This window comes from Acinonyx jubatus, chromosome C1 (genome assembly GCF_027475565.1).
Source record: "Acinonyx jubatus isolate Ajub_Pintada_27869175 chromosome C1, VMU_Ajub_asm_v1.0, whole genome shotgun sequence".
Classification (NCBI taxonomy): domain Eukaryota; kingdom Metazoa; phylum Chordata; class Mammalia; order Carnivora; family Felidae; genus Acinonyx; species Acinonyx jubatus.
This window is the reverse complement of record NC_069381.1, coordinates 96878176-96891004: the sequence shown is the minus strand read 5'-3', so window position 1 is coordinate 96891004 and position 12829 is coordinate 96878176. Positions and strand designations below refer to the sequence as shown.

Sequence of the window (12829 nt, the reverse complement as noted above, 5' to 3'; positions counted from 1 at the left end):
AACACTGAAATACCTGGAAGTCAGTGCCAGAATTAAGGGAAGGTTTAGTGACATTCTGTATTTCCTGGACACTAATGCAGGCTTTCTATTTACTGCATGGGACGCAGTGAACTGAAATGCGTTAATTAGGGAAAGTGTCCTATGGACGCTCCCAGATAGGCATTGCTTCCCAGAAGCAGAGGGCAGCTTCCTCTCTGGACCTGTCGCTATCCCTGTTCCCCATTCTGGGGACAGAAACCACAGCAGGTCAACCAGCGCAAAAAGGCAGCTTGCGTGGGGGCCTTCGCACATCCTGGATCACCCTCAGCCCCAAGGACATGGACGGGGCCTCCCAGAGCTATTTTTGTTCAGTCACACACGCTCCCAGGTGCCAACAGCATGTTTTGTCATTAAGTAAATGTAAGAGGGACCTGAGCACCAGCATTGCTTTTGCCAAACATTGTGGAGACACTTTCTGGAATCGCTGAAATCCCATTTCTTTCCACCAGCTGCTGACTACAGGGGCCAAGGATGACACTTTAATACAAATTGAGCTCCTTCCATAATGAAACGAGTTGGGTTTTAGGGGTGATTTGTTTAAAAGCCACATCGTAAATCAGCTGTCAGTTCTTCTTTATTCCAGGCCTGGCAGGCTCACCTTTACACTGAATTAATCGCATCTGAAACTTGACCTCCTAGCCCCAGAGCCTGCTGGAAACAACATGTGCTCAACGACTTCCAGTCAAGGCAGCAAGAACTTAAACTGTTCCACATTTTTAATAAATGGGCCAGGAACTCACGGAGTGACTCCCATTGACCTGGGTGCTCAACATATTGATCAGATGAAGGGGACAGAGACAGGTCTGCAACAGCCAGATCTGGGCGAACATTTGCTAACATTGGACAACACTAATTCATGTTCTTAAGTACAACCAGAGTGAGTCTAAGCCTGAAGAAAGGCCCAGAAACATTACATGAATTGCCAATAACCACTCAGCTAGGTGTTGGGCGGGGGGCGAGTGGAAGTGCTGAGGAGGGAGGGAAGGTATTGCAGGACCACCTGCCAGGGAGAGAGGAGGGAGCTGGAACTTTCTGTGAGGAGATGGGCCTCAGGGACCCCTTCCAGCTTCTTAGTGCTCTGATGCTAAAAGAGAAATCTGATTATCCAGGAAGAAGGAGCTTTGGAGCTCACTGCAACAGGGCCTCAGAGTCGATGCTGTAAGCCAGCCTTGATGAGGCACTCTCATGAGCCAGGCCTGTGCTAACCACTGCAGACATGAAGATAATGAAGACAAGCTCCCTCCTGGCAATGAAAATGGATGTGATGGTTTAATACGATGAGCAACTACTACAGGCCTGGGCTGGTTCAGAGATACAATAAGGAACAAGATATATGGCCCCTTCCCCTGAGATGTGCACCGTCCAGCAGGGACAAAGAGATGAAAGAAAAGAGTGACCGCTCAGTGTGTGTGACAGCGACCATGACAAGGTGTCCTTGAAACCCACAGGAGGGCCACCCAGACGTGGGTGCTCAGGGACATCTTTTCGGAGCAGGGGGTGTTCAACAGACTCCCAATGATGAGCAGGGGCTCACCACATGGGGGTGGGACACAGGGGAGGGGCACACAATGCTGTCACAGAACTGAGAGGAGGCCCCGCACTTTGTAAAACTATAGGGACACAGTAAGACTCGAGTATAAAATGCAGGTACAGGTGAGACAGAAAGCGGATAGTTGGCAGGGCCTCCATGCACAGCGCACAACAGATGCGTCATAGCGGTGTGAGAGGAGCATTATGGGTATGCAGAGAAGAGAGCCATGGAATTCGCTGAGGATGGCCCAGAGAAGTTTCTACAAACACACACACACACACACACACACACACACACACACACACACACCTCCTAAATGATGGCTAGGCATTTACCAGAGGAGATGAGAAGACAAAAACTGTTCCAGGCAGAGGAAACAGCATGTACAAGGGTACGGGGACACTTTGAAAATAAACCCTATTCTCTCCCCCAATCCCAGGTGGGGTCCAGAATGAGCAACACACCATGGACCAAATTCTGTGCTGCAAGGTCATATCAAGGTCAAGATTATGAATCCTCAAGCTCCAGAAAAAGTGGAGGGGACTGACAACAAGCAATGCTTCCTTACATAGGCCAGCGTCCTCACGCACAGGGACCCTCTTGCTGAGAAGAGCCTCTATTTCCGAAATCAGAGACATGGCCCAGCCAACTGGAAACATTTCAGGGGGACCTTCAAGGAATAACTTGAGGGGGAATCACTTCTTTGGGGAGGTTCCTACAAGAAGATGTTGCCTCATAAACAAAATAAAAATACCCTTGAAACAAGGACCCTCCAAAATTATGCCAATTTGATCCGCAGCACTCACTCCATACTAGGCACTGCACAAAATGCTCCCAAGGCTATCTCGTTTCATTGCTCATCAGCCCGACAAAGGGTTCAGGCTTCCTGTCACTTTATAGAGGAAAAAACTGAAGATAATGTCCTGCCCAAAGTCTCAGGACCACCAGCAAATGGCATCTGGGGAAGGACCAGGGCCCTCCAGCCACACTTCCCCCCATTCTGGCCTACTTCTCCCCACAGACAGGTAACAGCACCCCCAAACTGTCTCCCACCACGTCACTGGAGAAAAACACACAGAGACTAGCAAGAGAACGATTATGTCATAAATATGTGGGTACCAAAGAGATCACTGTGGGGTTTACCTGAAGTTTAAGCCTTTTTACCTTCACAAGCAGTGAATGGCAGCCAACTGTCCTCAATCTGTTGAAGACGAAGATGCCTCTTCCAGGGGGCATCTGGACCATCTTGCGTGTGAGATGCCTTCATTCTCCTTTCCTTGCGTGTTCCTCAAGATGCCCGTCTTACAGCTGAGGAAATCAAGATTCAAAGCTGTTAAGTATCTTTTCCAAAGTCTCACTGCCATTCAAGTGCTCAGGTCGGGACTCAGAGTAGGTTCAGGAACGAAGCCTGCCTGCAGCACCTGCCACCTCAAGGCAGAATGGAAGGGAACTGCGGATCTTCCCTGAAGGAGAGTCCTCGGAGCCCGTGAAAGAAAGCTAAGCACCCACTACGCAAGGCCTTTCACTAAGAGCAGCTGTAGTTTACAAGGATGCTGACAGGCCTACGCTGCCAAACACAGGTTCTTCCACAAAAGAAAAAAAAAAAAAAAAAACAGTCATGAGTGCCAAAAGAGAGAGAAAGAGGACGTCTGCAGATGAACAGAATGCTTGCTCTTCCAGCCAAACTTATGGTTCAACTTTCCACTCTCAAATGCCATTGTTGGAAAGTAACTTACACCGAGGATCTTTACAATAGAAGACAACAGAAATAAAGTGTGGGGAAGGATGGGCCCCAAGGGGACCTGGGGTGGAAAGCAAGACGTCACTGGGGGAGGGGAGGTCTGAGGAAGGAGGAGCCCATCTGTGTAGACTTGCACGGATGAAAGTCGCATTGTAGTTCATGCCCTACTGCACAGACTTTAGAGCTTCCTGTAAATCTTGGTCAGAGTGCTGAAAGGTGATGTCAGAGAAAGAGCACCAAACAGAAAGGAGGCCTGGGTTCAAGTCCCAGGCCTACTACCATTCCAGGAGTTATGGAATCTCCTCAGTCCTTCATTTTCTTTGTCCGATACGTGCGAGCATTGAGAGCAATGGGTTCTGGGCAGACCAGGAGTGTCTCTTTATAAGCTGTGTGATCAATGGGATTTCACCTCTCTTAGCCTAAGTTTCTTGGGATGAAAGACAATGATGATGATACTATGAACTGATGACAAATAGTCTTTCTCATAGAGTCATTGTGATTATCAAATACATGCAAGACCTTAAGGCTCAGTCAATGAAGCAAGTGCTGCTCCCAGGGCAAGACCATGGGCAGTGACCAAGTGTCTAGGAGCAGGGCTAGGGGCTAGTGGGGAGGGGGGGGGGTTCTGTACACATTCCCAGCCTTTTGCCTACAAAATCTCTTCAGGTGGCAGGAAATATGAAGTAGGTACATGGGAAAGGATTCAGCCACTTGGGCCAGACTAGAGATCCCAGCAGTCACCACCCAGAAGCAAGAGCTCCATGGAGCTATGGAGACAGGGGCGTTCAAAGAGGTATCTCTTTCCTGACTGGACCAACTTCCACAGAAAGTGAGTCAGAACAACCCCCCTAAGGAGGTCATAGCTCCCTGAGGCGGGGGTCATTTCTTGTGCTGGATCCCCAGCACCCAGCATGGAGCTGGCACATCGTGGACTCTGATTAAATACTTGTTGACTGACTGAATGATGAGAAATGGAAAGGCTGAGGGAACAGAAATCCCAGTGAGCAAGTGAATGAGGGGGCTGAGGACCTGACGTGGCTGGATTGGCCTCCACACCAGGGATGCCCTGGAGGTTGGGGTGATCAGGAGAACTAAGGGTAGCACTGAGAAAAACCAGACCAGAGAGGAAAGGGTCAGTCTGTGAGTCACCTGTCCTTCAAACCCAGGCCCTGTTGGAGGAGGGAGCTGAGGAGTGTAAAACTGTGAGTCAGCAGGTTATCTGTGTTGCTACCTTCTGAGTCACCTCCTGACCCCCTGTGGACCTGCCCTCCCGTGTGAGAGGGTATGGGGGCATGTGTACATCCGTGTGTTTATGTCTATACCAACACACTCAGCAGACGACAGCAGCCAGGATGAGTCAAGAGCTTCTCTCACGTTTTATTCAAGCTGTGTTACTGGGCTGCCCTGTCAGTGACTCACTGCTTACCTGCCCTCCCCCAGGAGAAATGCCTTCCAACAGAGGTGAAGCTTGGCAAGCCTCACAGTATGTCAGGGGCCATGAGATCTGCTTACGAGCCAGGTTCTGTCAGTCTCCAGGAGCCACATGCTTCCTCCAGGCCCTCTGTGGGCGCCCCAATGAAAAGGAGGTCCAGGCCCAAGGCTGAGCACATTGCTTACCCTAAGCCCTACCAGGAACTCTCTCCCCTTCCTCAAAAAGTCCTCCCTAGTCTGCCCCTCTCTTCCCCTTACTGCAACCTGCTTCTGTATCATCTCCTAGGGTACAATTGTAGAAAAAGCAGCTCTTCCATGGCCATTGCAATCTATTACCAGAGAATTCTTGAAGGCCCCAATGCCTTCCAATTCCCTTCCCCCATTCTGCTAGAAGAATGCCTAGTAAATCATTCTTCTCACCACTGAGATCATTCCTGACATTACTACCGGATTAACCTTCCTCACATGTAGCTTACTGCTCAAAAACTTTCATCGCCTACCAAATTCAGTCAAAATGTGTCTTCCTAACACTGTATGTAGTTTGTTGCCAGCCACATGTAGGGTGGGAAGAACGAACTTCTGGCAGCTATGTCTATGCCATGTGGCCCTGGCCACAGCCAAGTGTTCAGGGGTGAGCCCCTGACCTAACCTGGGCCAGTCTGAATCTCTTCTGTGAAATTCTGAATAGGGGCTCAGAAATGCCAATCTCAGTCTGGACCAAAGGCTTGAGCAAGGAAGATGTAAAGACTCAGGAGTGGTGGGGGGGACCAATTTTCCCATGATGTGACCAGTAAAGCTTAGAAAGCATCTCCACAGTGACAGCAGGATAAAGCTAACATGTGTGGAGAAGCCGAGGGGAGAGGAAAACATATTGCCCTGTCCCTTCCAGTCCCTAGCTCCCAAGTCCAGTGCTACCCAAAAGCACTTTCTCCATTTCAATGTATAAACACAGAGGGTGGTGAAGGAAATAGCTAAAAGTTCACTTATAGTAGAAAATTTAATTAGAAAAATATTAAAACTTACATGGTATATAAAATAATATTTTAGAAAAATGTTTCCAAGGAAGGAAGAAATTCATTCAAACTAATTTTATTGAGCACCTACTATGGACCAAGCATTAGAATTTTTCATTAGAATTTTTCACTAGAATTTCCAAAATCAGGCAGGCATGAGCCACACATGAAGAGCAAGCAAGCAAGAAAGAAAGAAAGAGGGAGAGGGGGAGAGGGGGAGAGAGAGAGACAGAGAGAGAGAGAGAGACGCAGGGAGGAAAAAAGAAAAGAAATTTATAGTGTCTGAAATGTTATTTATTCTTCTCTTTAATTTTTTTAAGTTTATTTATTTTGAGAGAGAGAGAGAGAGAGAGAGCAGGGGAGGAGCAGAGAGAGGGAGAGAGAGAATCCCAAGCAGGCTCCGTATTGTCAGCTCGAACTCACGAACTGTGAGATCATAACCTGAGCCGAAACCAAGAGTCGGATGCTTAACCGACTGAGCCACCCAGGCGCCCCATTGTTTATCACTCTTCTTATAGGTGATGATTCTTGATCTGAAAATGATCTTCAAAGGCCTTGTTTACAATTATACCCATCACTTGCACTTCTTGCCCTGACTTCTTGTACAAAAGGCAGGATTTCGCAGGCATAGTAACCTACCAACTGGATTTAACTCTACCTGGGAATCTTTTTAAAAAATTTTTTTCAACATTTATTTATTTTGGGGAGACAGAGACAGAGCATGAGTGAGGGAGGGGCAGAGAGAGCGGGAGACACAGAATCTGAAGCAGGCTCCAGGCTCCAAGCTGTCTGCACAGAGCCCAACACGGGGCTCGAACTCATGAACTGCGAGATCGTGACCTAAGCTGAAGTCAGATGTTTAACTGACTGAGTCAGCCAGGCGCCCCTCCCTGGGAATCTTAATAGTGGTTCATAATTTTTGCATTAATTAAAATTTACATATTTTTTTAAGTTGTTAATTGCCTTAGAACATAACAAAACTGGCTTACCATGGACAAAGAAGCTCCCAGCCAAGTTGAGAGGATCTCTGGAAGCATCCATCATCTGTCTGTCTCTGTCTGTGTCTCTGTCTCTTTCTGTCTCTCTCTCTCATGTTTTTGGTTCCCAGATGTAGACTCCTATTAGGAAAGGAAAGTGGGGGGAGACCAGAGGAGGGAAAGAGAGCAAATGGATGTTCTCTGAGAAGTGCTTTTATAATAGCCACAAAAAAATAGCTAGCATCTATTGAGCACTTACTATAAGTCACTCACTGAGCTAGTGCTTTCCAAATTTCTCTTATGCAATCCTCACAAACAGCCTGAAAGGTGGGCATCCTCACACTCCCACAGAGAAAGAAGCAGAGGTCTGAGTCCACTCAGCTAGTAAGTGGCAGGATCACTAAATTCACAGCCTGGGCCCTTAATCGCCAACTGCACTGACTCCTAGGACCCAAATGGATGTCTGGCCTCAGCTGAGCTATGGCCAAATCACATGGTCCGCGTCGATTAGCCAATCCAAAATCCAGGCCAGGCAGTGGAGGAGGAGGAGTCGCCGCTGTGGTTTGAGACGAAAAGAAAGCACATCACCACCCCAGGCTAAAGGCCTAGGAGCTCAGACTCAAGCAACTTTCCTGCCATCCTTTTTTTTGTCAGGCCCACTGCGCTCAGGCACTGAGCTCAGCAGCACCCTCAAATCAGGATCCTGGAGTCCTGAGCTCTCAGGAAAGTCCCAAATGGAAAAGGAGCTGTCAACCAGGTCATTGTCCCAAAAGCGTAGGCCTAAATGTAAATGGGTTAAGTTGCTCTTGAGAAGCCAGAAACCAAAGAGACAGGGTTCCCTCATACTCCTATTCCCAGAGGACCCTAAACATCCCCAGGGAAGCAAAAAAGGAGCCATTGCACCCAAGCATCTTGTTTTGATTGTACTGAAAATATCCCCGTCACAGCTCAGACCCCGTGAAGACGAAAGGAGCATTCTCTACTCCTCGGGCAGAGCACAGAGCCCGCTCGCTGCACTCGAGGCTATGACAGTCAAGAATGCTTTCATACTGGCGCTTGGCTGCCTGATTCCTTCTGGAATGTACGGACTTTTTCCCTTTGATCTTTAATATGGCTGCCTGGAGGGACCAGGATCCGAGCATTTGCAGCTACTCCTGTCTTCTGATTGTGCCTCCACCCCAAGTTTTTGGACACACTTCTGCGGGTCTGCACTCGGTAGTCAGTCCCTCCTCCTTCCCTCTCATCTCCCCCCACTCCTAAGAGTGTGCCCTCCACTCCAGACCCTTGACATCCTGTCATCAGGCCACCTGTGACCTTCCTCTTCTTCTCAAGACTGCCTCCACCCCCAATACAAGGACCCAACATCTAGATGCTTGGAAACAAGCAACTGGTTAACTGGCTGGGTTTTTTGTTTGTTTGTTTCATTTGTTTTAGCTTTTCATCCAGATGTTGGTGTCACGTAAAACCAGCCTGGAAGTCCTGTGTTTTTTATTCCAATTCAGAATATGTCACAATCACTAGAAGAAATAAGGCGCTGTTTGTCCTTTTCAGCACCGTACCCAAGAACAAGACCTGGGCACCTAACCTGCCCAAAGAAATTCAGTTGTGGACACACCAGTCTCTTTTTTAAAGGGAGAAAGGAGGAGGAAAAAGAAGTAAAAGCAAGATTTTGGAGACTGCTTAATAGTGGGATGAGTGGTGGCCCCAGAGATACCAGGTCTGCATCTCTGTAACCTTGAATGTTACCTTGATTGGAAAAGGTGTCTTTGCAGATGTAAGCAAGTTAAGGACCTTGAGATGGAGATGCCATCCTGGATTACCTGGGTGAGTGCCAAGGACCATCATATGTGTCCTTATAAAAGGGAGGCGGGGGGAGACCTGACACACACAGAAGCAGAAAAAGCTAGGAGAAGACGGAGGAAGAGGTTGGAGTAAGGCAGAGACAAGCCAAGAAATGAAGCAGCCACCAGAAGCTGGAACAGGCAAGGAGAGAGCCTCAGGAGAAGTACGCCCTGCTGACTTGGTGTTAGACTTTTAGCTTCCAGAACTGTGAGAGAATACATTTCTGTTGTTAATCCACCAACTTTGTGATAATTTGTTAACAGCAATCACAGGAAACTAATGCGATGCTCCTTTTTCCAAGAGCTATTGTAGACAAGCCTGGAGGTGGAGGTTAAAAAAAAAAAAAGAAAAAAAGGAATAGGGAGAATGGACAGTAAGATCGTCTACACGTGGATCTGGGTGACGTAGGGGCTCTTATTACGGTCCTGACAACGGGTCCAGCGGTTCTCGAGACCTGCTTTGGCTCAGCCAGCCCTCCTTCCTGTGTGTTCCTAAGAGAGATAGGTGCACGAGGGAAAATAGCACATACATGGTCAACATACCTCTACCTAAACATCTAACTGGGTTTGGGCCTGAAACTCCATTGGACAACCCCTAATAAGTTGACACACTGCCCCAATTTTATGGCTGAAGGGTCTTACCACGTTCTGGCCAGCTGTAGAAGGCCAAAGAGATGAGCTCCCACAAACCTGTGTGGGTTGCTAAACACACCAGCCCATTGTCCTCAAAGTCCTACCCATGAGTAAATATGGCTCAGTGTTCTGAACTGTGACTAACCTAATTAACAACTCACCCTCCCTGTCAGACACAAGAAGGGAAGTGGAAAGAGAGCTAGGCTCATCCTCCCGTACAAATAGGAACAATTTGGGAACCACAACCTCCCCGAGACTGTTGATTGAAATCTCTATTTTGGGACACAGGTGATGGGAGTGAATCACCATTCTGTCCATTTTAGCTTCCTTCTCTCATCTCCACCAAGGGAAGGAGATACTGAGCCAACTTTCCCTGGATGCCTACCTTATGCCATGTGCTATTCTAGACACTGGGGATGAGTACAGTATTAACAGGACAGACACAGTCCCTGCCTCCACAAAGGACCAGAAATTCCCTTCTGGGCTTACTAAGCCTTCACCACTCCAAAACACAGTCCAAGGGAATTCACCCCAAGCTTAGTCTCTCCCAACTTCCAGTAAGTACCCTGCAGACATGCTCCCCACCCAGTGCCATGCTGGTCTGCAAACCTGAGAACTATAACTCTACAAAGAACCATGGCGGCTTAAGGGTATGAGAACCAGATAAAATAAACTTCTGTGAAGAGCACGAAACACTGTAAAATTACAAGGCATTTTTAATTGTAATCTATAACCAGTCAGGTCAGAGGATCAGAAAATTGTGCTGCTGAGGCCAAAACTTTGTGGTCTCATTAACTGCATTTATTCTCATGTCACATCCCAGACTTAAACTCCGAATGGCTGATTAAAACCAATAGAAATCAGCTGACTCCCATCCATCTTTTTTGAGGACCAGCCAATAGCCCTGGCTTCCTTTACAGAGGATGGCATGTTATTTTTGAAACATGAAAAAAGAACAAAAAAAGGACATTGTGCAAGGCCCAGGGAAATCCAAGTGTAAGAATAAGCAAGCTATATATCTAGAGGTAAAGGAGGAGGGAAGGAGGAGAGGGAAGGAGAGGGCGAGGGGAAGGGGAGGGCAAGGGGGAGGAGGCAAATATTTTTAAGTATGCAAAGGTTTGTTATGATTATTATGAATTAGAGCCGGGAGCTCTGTGAGTGACCGTTAAGGGAGACTTTTTTCTCTGTTTGATCAGCCTGTCCATGAGCAAACACTAAACCTGAAGGTAGTTCAGAAACCAAAATAATTGTTCCAATTTACATTCATTGTTTTTTTGAAATTTGAAAATTAAGTCGAATGGTTCAGTGCCAGTCAAAACAAATCCGTTCTGACAAATTCCACAGGAAGTGGCACGAAGCTTTCCCATCTAGGATCTGTGGTTACCTGGGTGGCACGCATCCAGAACCGAACGTCTCTGTGCTCCTTCAGCCCAAGCTCGTCACTAACGCTCAAGAAACTTCCCACTAGACCACAACTCACTAGGAAGAACAACCATTGCTTGGGTCAAAATGAGTGGAAAGGGAACCGCGGTAGGAGAAACAACAATAGAGAGAAAAAAGAAGGGAGAGAAGAGGATGTGACGGAGATAAAAACAGAGCAGAACCTGTAATTTGAAGAAGAAAGCAGGGACATGCCACTTCGGAGGTTTGGTCGAACCGAATGAACTGAAGACAAAGGCCAGTGAAATGTTCCCATTCCCCGGGGCTTCATCTGGGTTAATTACGTCCTGACAGAACAGCCCGTCCAAGAGTTCACTTGGGTCTTTCCCAATCACACATTTGATTGCTCGTTCATTCAACAACAATGTAGAATGTGCAGGGCCCTGGGCTCACTTCTAAAGAGGTAGAAAGGTGAGCTGAGGCAAAATCTTGTAGAGACACGAGACATGAAGGTAAATGTACATAATACTAGTGTGACCTTCCTGTGGGAAGAATGGAGCTTGAGGGGGTGCGGTTTTAAAAATAAATGTTGTAGGGGCACCTGAGTGGCTCAGTCGGTTGAGCGTCCAACTTCGGCTCTGGTCAGGATCTCGTGGTTTGTGAGTTTGAGCCCCGTGTCGGGCTCTGTGCTGACAGCTGGGAGCCTGGAGCCTGCTTTGGATTCTGTGTCTCCTCCTCTCTCTGCCCCTTCCCTGCTCATGCTCTGTCTCTCTCTGTCTCTCAAAAATGAATAAACGTTTAAAAAATTTTTTTAAATAAATGCTGTATTTTACAATACTTTTAAGATTTACAGAAAAATGGTGAAGAGAGCACAGAGTTCGCATATATCCGACACCCAAGTACCTCACTTCAACATCTTACAGTAGTGTGGCACATGTATCACAACTAATGAAGCAATACTGATCAATTAGTGTTAACAAAAGTGCATACTTTATTCGGGTTTCCTTCATTTTTAACCAAATGTCTTTTTTCTATTTCAGGGTCCTAGCTGGGACCACACTGCATTCAGTCACTATGTCTCCTTAGGGTCCTCATGACTGTGACAGGTGAGAGCATGCATTTTTAAAACAACTGCAGTTTTTCTTATGTTGTCTCTCCAAACAGGCTTAATGAATTGGTCGTTTCTCTGTGCCTACATGAATCATGAGCTGGCCCCAAAACTTCTTCAGTCTCTCTCAAATAATAGGTCCTATCCAATATAAGATACCATGTCTAGCCCACTGTAGTAATTGATCAGAATTAGGGGCGGGGGCAGTAGAGGAATAAACAGAGAAGAAACACGCAGAAAAGCTTGAGAACCCAGGAAAGTAGAGTATCATGGAAGCCAAAAAAGAGGGAATCTTAAGAAAAAAGGAGCAATCACATGCTGAAGAGAGGCTCTGACAGAGGAGGAGAAGAAAAGGACTTGGCTCTCAGGAGTTCTCTTAGAACCTTCAAGAGAACAGCTGTGTAGAGTGGCAAGAATGGAAGCCACCATGGAATATGTTAAGGAGTGAGTATGTGGCCGGAAAATGGGTCCACCAATTTAGACCCCTCCCTTGAGAAGCTGAGTGGTAAATATAAAGAGAAAAATAGATTGCCATCCTAAATGGGTAGCAGCAGATTTAAGGAAAAGGATTTAGGGTTGGGGTATATGGTAGTCAGCTTCTAAAAGGCTCCCCCAAATCCCTCCTACTGATACTCACCCCTGTTTAATCCCATCCCTGTGTATATGGGCTGGACCAGTGATTCACTTCTAACAAACAGAATGCAGGAAAAGTGAGGGGTTGTCTTGTCTGAGATTAAGATACAGAAGCCTATGATTTTGTTTTACTTGCACTCTGTCTTCCCCTGGCTTTTCTCAGTTTGCTTACTCTGACAAAGCAAGCTGCCATGTTACAAGCCACCCGTGGAGAGACCCGCATGGCAAGAATCTGAGAATGACCTCCAGCCAATAGCCAGCAAGGAACTAAGGCCCTGAGGCCAACAGTCCTTGAGGAACTGAGTGTTGTTAACAATGACACAAATGCTCTTGAAGCAGATCCTTCCATGACTGAGTCTTGATGTGGACAGCAGCCCCAGCCAACACTCTGCAGCCTCTGAGAGACCCCCAAAGCACAAGGCTCAGCTAAGCCACATCCTGAGTCCTAACCTACAGAAAACTGTGAGATAAGCAATGTTGCTGTAAGCCACTAAATTTAGGA

The 12829-nt window shown here is 47.1% G+C and overlaps 1 long non-coding RNA gene across 2 annotated transcripts in view; it reads right to left on the bottom strand.

The window, feature by feature from the left end:
- The window catches only part of LOC113599175 (uncharacterized), a 44644-nt gene extending 34486 nt beyond the window's left edge, over window positions 1-10158 (bottom strand). The window contains exons 1-2 of one of the 2 annotated variants that reach the window (XR_003419887.2): window positions 6745-10158; window positions 2714-2878 (exon numbers count right to left, since the gene is read on the bottom strand). This is a non-coding gene — a long non-coding RNA (uncharacterized LOC113599175). The remainder of the gene's footprint in view (window positions 1-2713; window positions 2879-6744) is intronic. The other variant, XR_003419888.2, reaches the window with a different exon arrangement.
- Between the last annotated feature and the right edge of the window lie 2671 nt (window positions 10159-12829).